Source organism: Canis lupus, chromosome 18 (assembly GCF_011100685.1).
Source record: "Canis lupus familiaris isolate Mischka breed German Shepherd chromosome 18, alternate assembly UU_Cfam_GSD_1.0, whole genome shotgun sequence".
In the NCBI taxonomy this organism is placed as follows: Eukaryota; Metazoa; Chordata; class Mammalia; order Carnivora; family Canidae; genus Canis; species Canis lupus.
Window position 1 is genome coordinate 14,164,984 of NC_049239.1, and position 10,918 is coordinate 14,175,901.

At 34.7% G+C, this 10,918-nt stretch overlaps 1 long non-coding RNA gene across 1 annotated transcript; it reads right to left on the reverse strand.

Moving 5' to 3' along the window:
- Positions 1–217: 217 nt before the first annotated feature.
- On the reverse strand, positions 218–10,351 carry LOC102151336. The gene is made up of 3 exons (XR_005373176.1): positions 10,102–10,351; positions 4,679–4,781; positions 218–1,810 (listed from the first exon to the last, which is right to left on the reverse strand). It is a non-coding gene; the product is annotated as an uncharacterized LOC102151336 (long non-coding RNA).
- Positions 10,352–10,918: the final 567 nt, after the last annotated feature.

Sequence of the window (10,918 nt, forward strand, 5' to 3'; positions counted from 1 at the left end):
TGCCTTTTGGCTAAAATGGGATAGATCAAGGTCAACAAAATAAAAATTTTTCCCCAGACCAACACCCTCCTTACTGGCTAAGAATCAGGTTACTCGTTGGTTTGTAAGTTCTCCTAAATAGATAAACCCCAGATATCCTGAACCATAACCACTGCTACAAAATCAGAAGCCCGGATTATAGTTTAATTAGCTAATTAAGCTTAAATGGTTTACTTGTGTGCCAAAAGCAGTGATCACTTACTGCAGGCTGAGTATGACCTGCTTGGCACAGACATCCAACTGTTCTCAGCCCCACAACTCTTAATCCCATTCAACATCCAAATTCAACCTGTTCTTGGACAACTTTAGCTCTGAATATCTTTCCCTGGGTCTTCCCAGTCCACTCTTGAGTTATGGTTATGCCAACCGAGATGTGGTTCAGCTTTTCCTTTTTATAGCAGTTTGTTTCTTTTTGGAACTGACTTGGGGAGGTCACTGAGCTGAGAGGTCACTCTCCTCTTTTTAGAAATTTCTCTGTGGTAAAGTTAAACCGTATATTTTCTAATTCTGGACTCTCTGCTTACTTAGGTGGATTTTCTGCTTCTCTTTAGGGACTGTGGGGCAGCAACTGCCATCCTTTGAATCCAAATGTGTTAGATCACAAAGGACCTTCCTCAAAGGACCCAGAGAAAGGCGAGTTTTAAGAGCTCTGGTGGAAATGGTCTGGCAAGTGTTCAAATTAGAGCCAAACTGTAATTTTCATTAAATGGTAAAAAGAGAGGAATAGTTGAAACCAATATCTGGAAAGGCTTCATCTTGGTATTAAGTCTCCTTAGGCTGTTTATGGTTCTCAGGAGATGCTGTGCTCACTGTTTTGACATTTAAGGAAGAGTAATGTGCCTGACTGGCAATAGGTTCCAGGCTGACTAGATGCAAGCATTCTGCAATTCTGATCCAAAGCCAGGGTTTTGATGTAATATGAAAAGATTAAAGAGTGGGCGCCTTAGTGTTCCCTGGATAACTGATTTGCAGGTTAAACTGTTTGTTTATTCTCGGCTTTCTGAGATTTGTCTAGAGAGGTGATGTGACTGTGGATTTCACGTACATCGTCTTTTTGGTTTAATTTCATGGTTAACCCTTTGAAAGGGCATGTTAAAAATAGAGCAAGTACAACCATTGAGAGTAATGCTGGCAGACACATTATTACAGGAAGAAGAAATGATAGTTCTCTAAAAATGAAGCAGAATACAGGTTTTCCTTTTTTCCAAGTGCTGGTGTCATTCTGCAGAGAAAACAATGGAGCGGACATCCTGATGGGAAACACACTGGGGTTCCCTGAACTGACTCAGACTAGGTATAACCTTGGTATCAAGAAGCCACAATTGGGTGGAGAAATGTCTCAGGACACTGGCTAAATAGGGTAGGGCTGGAAGGGACTAGTTAGGGCCTCACCTGCCCACAGACAGCTCGCCCTTGGTAAAAATGCTGCCTTGTGGAGTGGAGGGTGGGCACATCCTGTTCCTAGGAACTCCCTCACAGCCTCAGGTGGAATGATCCAAGCTGGGTTGGCTGCTGGGTATGTGATACGATTGAGGTGTGAAGCCCCCAATTCCTGACCTTCTCCTAGCTCATCTTGTCTTCAATCTCTCACCTCCCTCCACCCCAGATTCTTCTTATCACCACATACAGAAACACTGGCACGTTGTTTCTTGATTTCCAATATTCTCTCTAGTTATTAAGTCCTTGTTTGCTGCTGGCCCAATTCCTTGACTTAGATAATCCATTGCCCCATCTTCCCTGCACACATGTCCTTCTCCAAAGAGAGAGGAACCTGTGAAGAAAGGAAGAGGGAAGGAAGGAACGGGGGAAAGGATGAAAAGAATTATGGTTACCACGTGGCTCTTTCTATTCTCCAGAAACTTGGTTCATTAATTACGGACTTTAACAAACATTTTTATAACCTTTATTATGTGGTAGATGCTATTTTAAGTGCTGTGAGTTAATTTATTTTTTTTATAAATTTATTTTTTATTGGTGTTCAATTTGCCAACATATAGAATAACACCCAGTGCTCATCCCGTCAAGTGCCCCCCTCAGTGCCCGTCACCTAGTCACCCCCACCCCCCACCCACCTCCCTTTCTACCACCCCTAGCTGTGAGTTAACTTTTTAAAGCAAAGTAAAAACAACTATGATGATATACTTTGTGAGGTAGATTCTGTTATTTTCTCATTTTACAGGAAAGGAAGCAGAGTTGAGCCAAATGCTCAAGGTCATGGCTAGGAAGAGCCAGCTTCCAGCCCAGACAGTTTGGTTCTGGCTCCTTCTCTTATCCACTTCATTCTGCTGCCTCTTCTTTCTGGTATTTTAGTTTTTAAGAATTTAACCTAAACACTTTATGACTATGTGAATAATAAATTTTTACTGTCAGAAATTAGGAAAGGAGATAAAGGATAAAGAAGGAAAAGATAACTCCAATAACTCCGACCTCCAAAAACTATGGTTAACATTCTCATATTTGTAGTCTTTTCTCTAGGAGATATTTGTCCGTGTATGGAGATTATATTACATGAATAATTTCATTTCCTAATTTTTCCTTAAAGACATATAATAAGCATTTTCTAGTGGCCACCAAACACTTTTATTTTCACCAAACACTTTTTAAAACAAAGTTTTAAAATAACTACTAGACATTTGAATTGTGCTACGTTTTTACTCATAAATCTATATGTGTTTTGGTTTATTCTTTTTTTTTTAAAGATACTGTGTTAAGACTATTTGATTACAAAAAAAAATCAAATTTGTAAATAAAGAGAAAACTATTCAGTTTATAAGTCCATCAAGGATTGCTGGGCATCCTTCCTATGCTGCGCTGTAAGAAGCTGAAGGTATGATGGTGAACAAGAGCTGTTTTTTTCCTTCAAGGAGCTTACATTCTGGTGTAGTAGATGAATATCACATAAAGTGTTAAGAAAGAAAAAGAATCCCTTAGCCCCCCGCCAAGAGATAACCACCACTTACAGTTAGGTAACCTTTCTAATATTTATTATATAAGCATATAATTTTAAACATGAATGGGATTGCATTGCTGATGGCTTTATATCCTGGTTTCCCCCCAGCAGTACCACTTGCCATCATTCAATATGGTAAAAAATTATACTGTTAATGGTAGCATAGTTTTCCATTTTTTTGTGTGAAACATAATTCAATCATAATTCAAAATATGTTTTGAATTCATAATTCAAACATAATTCAATCTTCCTTCTGTTGTGAACTGTTCAGATTGTTTTCAGTGTTTTGAATTACAAACAATGCTTCAATGAATATACCTAAAGCCCTTTATAAAATTTCTGAAGCTCAGGTTTTCAGCTTATAGATAATAAACATGTTTAAGACCTTTAATATAAAAAAATACACCACAGCAAGGCCGAATATTTTTCATTCTCACCAGGACCATATGAGGATATACCTTTACTGTGTCTTTATTCATACTATTATAATTAAAAAAATGAATCTTTGACAACACTTTAATTCCCATTTCAGTTGGAATATATTCAAACCCTGATAAAGGCAAATATTTTTTTCACAAGATTATTGACTATCTGTGTATCTTTTTTTGGTGATTTTGCTTGTTTTCCCCACGTTTTTCTATTAGTGCTTTTTTCTCAAACTGATTTGTAAAATTTCTTGTCACTTTCTCTTTGATAATCATATATTGGATACAGAGGCAGTTGTGTAAGTTAAAGACTGCTGTGTTCCTTGGCTCATGCCTGCCCTCCTCCAGTTTCAAAGCCAGCAGCCACTGGCATCTGTCTGAATGTTCTTCCATAGTTAAATTCTCTCTCTCTGATTCTCCTCTTCTGCCCCCCCTTCTACTCCTTCCGCCCCCCCCCCCCCACTCCTAATGATCCTTGTCGTTGTGCTGGGCCTCCTGATCAACTAATTAGCTCACTTAGTTCCATCTGCAGTTAATATTCACATAGGAATTACATCTTTATCAATTTATCTTTTTTTATGTATTTCAAGTACATTGCAGAGGTCAGTATACTTCACCCTAAACACTTCAGCATAAGTTTCATAAAGTGGACATTTATTATTTATTTACACCTTTTAAAAAGTTTTTTTTTTTTTTAACCACAAAACTGAATTTCCCAGGAAGAGCAGAGAATTGGAATCTGGGATAAGCAAGTTACAGCAAAACCATATGGAAATCCTCAGTTTAAAAAAAAAAATGTGGTAATTTTTATATACAAGAAAATGCACAAATTTAAAATATGCATTTTCTGAATTGAACAAATGCATACACTTGTGTAACCCAAAATCCAATCAAGAAATGAAATGTTAACATTGCCTGTCATGTCCATTCCCAACCACTGTTCTAAGGTTTTTTTGTTTTTGTTTTTGTTTTTTTTTTTTGGTATTATAGATAAGTTTTCCCTATTCTATTTTTTTAATTTAGTTTTATTGAAGTTCAATTTGTCAACATATAGCATAATACCCAGTGCTCATCCCATCAAGTGCCCCCCTCAGTTTTTCCTATTCTAAATCTTTTTTAAATGGAGTTATTCAGCATGCACTTTTATGTAAGACTTCTTTCACTCAGCTTTTAAAAAATTACTATTTTTAGTATCAATAGTTCATTCCTTTTTATTGTTAATATTTCATTGTGCTGAATATACTATTGCCCAATTGATGCATACCAGATTTCAGTTCTTGGTTCTATAAATGAATTCTTGCACAAGTCTTCTGTGGGCACATGTTTTTATTCCTCTTGAGCAAATATCCAGAAGTATAATTAATGAACTATTGAGAAAGTATATATTTAGTTTTAGAAGAAACTTTAAAAAAAAAAAACTTGTATTATTTTACACTTTCACCAACAATATGTAAGAGTTCCAGTTGCTCTAAATCCCCAGCAACATTTGATGTTGTCAGTGTCTTTAATTTTAGCCATTTCAGTGGGCGTGCCATTTGTGGTTTTAGTTTGCATTTCGCTGATGACTAGCATTGGGCATTTTTTCATGTACATATTAGTCATTCATATCTTTCTTTGTGAGTGTATGTTTAAATCTTATGCTCAGTTTTACTGTTTTTTTTTATAGTTTTAAATATTAACTTGATTTGTATCTCATTGGTTTTTTAGTAGATGGTTTGAAATAAAAATTGTTTCCAAATATTGAACTTTCCAATATATTGCCCCAATGTATTTTCAAAATTATCCTTTATATTTTCACTGACGTGAAATGCTATCTTTATTACACTATCAGATATACTGGGCTTGTTTCACAACTATTCTTTATATTATAATGCCCATTCTTTCACTGTTACAGCATAATTTTACTTGTTGTGGACTTAGAATACACATTAAAAGTTGGTGGCACAAACTCACTTTCCTTGTTCTTCTCCCTTTTTCTGTGTTTTCTTACATATTCTTTTCCATTTATTTTTCCAAATGAACTTTACAATCACTTAGCTACATAATTTTATATCTCATTGTGATTTCGACAGGAAAACTTTCACACTTACCAATTGATTTTAAAAAAACTGCCCTTATCTATTTTGCTTTACCATCTAGGAACATAACTTTCTCCATTTATTCAAGTTTTCTTTAATTTTATTGAGTAAATTAAATAAAATGTACTTTGTTTTTTTATATTTTGTATTTGTTTTGGTATTGTGAGACTTCTGTTTTAGATCTCTAATTTTTCTTCTTTTTGTAAATTTTTTTGATATTTCTATCCTTAAAAGAAATCACCAGCCACAAACCAAACCAACAGACTAACATGTTTTAATAGACATATCTCAGAACTTGGCTCATCAAGGCCTATTGATTAACCAAAGTGTTATGGGAGAAAACTTTCTAGATAAATAAGGCCATAGATACTAGGTGGGGTCTAGTCCATAGTATTCTATCTGTGGGGATGCCCTGTCCCTTAAAAGCTATTGACACTCCAGAAACTAAGCAGATTACTAGCCTGGCCTTATGTTACAGTCTAAGTCTTTGTAGACTCATGATCTTTAAGGTTTCTTCTGTCTCTGAAGGATAGCGGTCCTTTATCAGTGGTTCTCAGCCCTGGCTATGCCAAAGAATCTCTGTTTCAATCGGTTTGGGAATTGAGAAACATCTGTATTATTTTACAAGTTTTATTGAGATACAATTGACACAAAACATTGTATTAGTCCATGGTGTACAATAAAATGCTTTGATCACATATATATCATGAAATGATCACCACGATAAATTTAATATCAGCTCACATAGTTACAAAATGTTTCTTATAATGAGAACTTTTAAGATTTATTTTCTTAGCAACTTTCAAATATACAAGGCATTATTGTTAATTAGACACCATACTCTACAGTATATCCCCAGGATTTACTTATTTTACAACTGAAAGTTTATACCTTCTAACCACACTTACCCACTTCCCCCACCCCCCATCCCCCACCTCTGACAACCACCAATCTAAGAGTTCAATTTTTTAGATTCCAGTTTTTAAAAGTGAGACCATACAATATTTGTCTTTCTCTGTCCAATTTATTTTACTTAGCATAACACCCTCAGGGGCCATCCATGTTGTTGAAAATGGCGATTTCCTTCTTTTTATGGCTGAATAATAGTCCTCTCGTGTGTGTGTGTGTGTGTGTGTGTGTGTGTGTGTGTATCACATTTTCTTTATCCATTTATTCATTGATGAACACTGGGGATAATTCCAAAATAGGCTATGGTAAATAATGCTGCAATGAACATGAAGAGGTAGATATCTTTTTGAGATATTTTGTTTCCTTTGGTTATATGCCCAGAAGTGGCATAGCTAGATCATAAGATATTCTCTTTTTAGTTATTTGAGGAACTTCCATACCCTTCCATAGTGGCTGCACTAATTTACATTTCCATCAAAAGTGTGCAAGCGTTCCTTTTTCTCTACATTCTCACCAACACTTGTTATTTCCTGTATTTTTGATGATATTCTAATAGATGAGAGCTGATAGCTTATTGTAGTTTTATTTGAATTTCTCTGATGACTAGGGATGTTGAGCACCTTTTCAAGTACTGTTGGCCATTTGTATGTCATCTTTAGTAAAATGCCTATTCAAGTCCTCTGCCTATTTTTAATCTTATTATTACTACCAAGTTTTTTCTATGAGTTCTTTGTATAGTTTAACTATTAACACTTTATCATTTGCAAACATTTTCTCCCATTCAGTAGGTTACTTTTTCACTTTGTTGATGATTTCCGTTGCTGTGTGGAGCTTTTAAGTTTGACGTAGTCCCACTTGTTTATTCCTGTGTTGTTTTTTTTGTTTTGTTTTGTTTTTTTGTTTTGTTTTTTTTTTGCCTTTGCTTTTGATATCAGTTCTAAAAAACTCGTTGGCAGGACCAGTGTCAAAGATCCTAACCCCAATTTTTTTTTCTAGGAGTTTTATGCCTTCAGGTCTTGTGTTCAAGTCTTTAATCCATTTGTTCATTTTGTAAGACAAAGGTCTAATTTCCAATTTCATTTTTTTTTTCAATTTCGTTTTTTTATCTGTTGCTATCCAGGTTCCCAACACCATTTATTGAAAAGACTATCCTTTATCCATTGTATATTCTTGGCCCCTCTGTCAAAAATTAACTTACCATGTAAGCATGGGTTTATTTCTAGGCTATTTCATTAATTTATCTCTGTTTTTATGCTAATATCACATTGTTTTGATTACTAAGACTTTGTAATATAGTTAAAAATCAAGAAATGTGATATATATATCTTTGTTCTTCTTTCTTATAATTGCTTTGGCTATTGGGGTCTTTTGTGGGTCCATAAAATTTAAATTTTTTTTTCTGTTATTGTGAAAAATGGCATTGGAATTTTGTTAGGGATTGCACTGAATCTATAGATTGCTTTGGGTAGTATGTACATTTTAACAATGTTCTTTCAATTCACGAACATGGAATCTTTCTATTTACTTGTGTTGTCTTCCATTTCTTTCATCAATATCTTGTAGTTTTAATTGTATAGATCTGTCACTTTCTTTTTTTTTTTTTTTGATCTGTCACTTTCTTGGTTAAATTTACCATACGTATTTTATTATTTTTGATGCAGTTGACAATACGATTGTGTCCTTAATTTCTCTTTCCAAGTGTTTGTTATTAGTGTATAGAAATGCAACAAGTTTTCATATGTTTATTTTTATATCTTGTAACTTTACTGAATTCATTTATCCTAACAAGGTTCCTTTGGTAAAGTCTTTAAGCTTTTATTTATATAATATGTCATCTGCAAATAGTAACATTTTACTTCCTCCTTTCCACCTGGATGCCTTTCATTGTATTCATTCGTTCATTTACTTATTTATTACTTACTTTTGCCTAACTCTTCTGGCTAGAACTTTCCATACTATGTTGAATAAAAGTGAGGGAGAGTATGTATCCTGTTCTTGTTCCTGATCATAGAGGAAAAGCTTTTAGGTTTTCAGTGTTGAGAATGTTGTTAGCTGTAGACCTGTCATATGCTGGTCTTTATTATGTTCTTCTATGATAGTTTGTTGAGAAGTCTTATCATGAATAGATGTTGATTTTGTCAAATGCTTTTTCTGCATCTGATGAAATGACCCTATAATTTACCCTTCATTTTGTTTTGTGGTGTATTACAATGATTGATTTGCAGATGCTGAACCATCTTTGCATCCCAAGATAAATCTCACCTGATCGTAGTATATGACCTTTTTAACGTATTGTTCAATTCAATTTGACAATATTTTGTTGAGTATTCTTTCATTTATGTTCATTACAGATATTGGCCTGTAATTCTCTCTCTTTTTAAGAGTGCCTTTGTTTGGGTTGGTGTCAAGGTAATGCTGGCCTTGTAAAATGAATTTGGAAGTGTTCTCTCCTCTTCTGTTTTTTGGAAGAGTTTGAATAGGATTGTTATTAATTCTTTAAGCATTAGTTAGAAGTCACCAGTGAAGCCATCTGGTTCTGGACTTTTGTTTGTTGGAAGGTTTTTGATTACTAATTCAATTTCCTTACTAGGAATTGGTCTATGCAGATTTTCGATTTCTTCATTATTTAATTTTGAAAGACTATGTTTTCCTAAGAATTTATCCATTTCTTCCAAGTTGCCTAATTTGTGTCATATAATTTTTGCAGTAATCTCCAAAGATCCTTTGTATTTCTATGTTGTCAGTTGTAACTTCTCTTTCATTTCTGATTTTCTGAGTCCTCTTTTTTTGTGTGTGTTAATATAGGTGTAGCTTTGTCATTTTTTTTTCTTTTCAAAGAATTAGCTCTTTAGTTTCATTGATCTTTTCTATTGTCTTTTTGGCCTTTATTTCCATGCTGATTTTATTATTCCTATCCATTTACTAACTTTGGACTTTGTTCTTCTTTTTCTTGTTTCTTTAAGGTGTAAAGTTAGACTTTTAAAGAGTTTCTTGTTTCTTGAGGTAAGTCTGTATTGCTATGAACGTCCCTTTTAGAATTGCTTTCCTACATTCATAAATTTTGCCATGTGATTTTTCTGTTTTCATTCATAGATATTTTTTACTTCTCCTTTGATTTCTTTGATGACCCATTGGTTGTCGAGTAGCATTTTTTGTTTTTTAGTCTCTACATTTTTGTTTTTTCTAGTTTACTTCTTGTTACTAACTTCTAGTTTCATACTATTGTGATCAGAAAAGGTGCTTGATATGATTTTCATTTTATTGAATTCATTCAGACTTAAACTTTTTTTAATTCAATTAACCAGCATATAGTACATCCTTAATTTCAGGTGTAGTGCTCAATAATCTATCAGTTGCATATAACACCCAGTGGCCATTACATCACATTCCCTCCTAATGCCCAATCACCCAATTACTATATCCTCTACCTACCACCCCTCCAGCATCCCTTAGTTTATTTCCTATATGTAAGCGTCTTTTATGGTTTCTCTCTCTCTCTGATGACTCCCATTCAGTTTTATCTCCCTTCCCCTTTGATCCTCTACACTGTTTCTTATACTCCACATATGAGTGAAACCATACTTAAATTGTCTTTCTCTGACTTATTTCAGTTAGCATGATACCCTCCAGGTCCATCCACAACAATGTAAATGGTAAGTATTCATCTTTTCTGATGACTGAGTAATATATATATACACACCACATCTTTATCCATTCATCTGTTGATGGATATCTCAGCTCTTTCCACAGTTTGGGTATTGTGGACATGGCTGCTATAAACATTGGGGTGCAAGTGCTTCTTCAGTCACTATGTCTGTATATTGGGGGTAAATACCAAGTAGTGCAATTGCTGGGTCGTAGAGTAGCTCTATTTTTAACTTCTTAAGGAATGTCCATACCATTTTCCAGAGTGGCTATACCATCTTGCGTTCCCACCAACAGTGCAAGAGGGTTCTCCTTTCTCCTCATCCTTGCCAACATTTTTTGTTTCCTGTCTTGTTACTTTCAGCCATTCTGACTGGTGTAAGGTGGTATCTCATTGTGGTCTTGATTTGTGTTTCCCTGATGCCAAGTGATATGGAGCATTTTTCCATGTGTCTGTTGGCCACTTGTATACCTTCTTTGGAGAAATGTCTGTTCATACCTTCTGCCCATTTCTTGACTGGCTCGTTTGTTTCTTGAGTGTTGAGTTTGGTAAGTTCTTTATAGATCTTGGATACTAGCCCTTTATCTGATATATCATTTGCAATATCTTCTACCATTCTAGAGTTGCCTTTTAGTTTTGTTGATTGCTTCCTTCGCTGTATAGAAGCTTTTTATCTTAATGAAGTTCCAAGATAAAATTTGTTTTTGTTTCCCTTGCCTTTGGAGACATGTCTAGCAAGAAGTTGCTGCGGCCGAGGTTGAAGAGGCTGCTGCCTGTGTTCTTCTCTAGCATTTTGATGGATTCTTATCTCACATTTAGGTCTTTCATCCATTTTATCTTTGTGTATGGTGTAGGTAAATGGTCCAGTTTC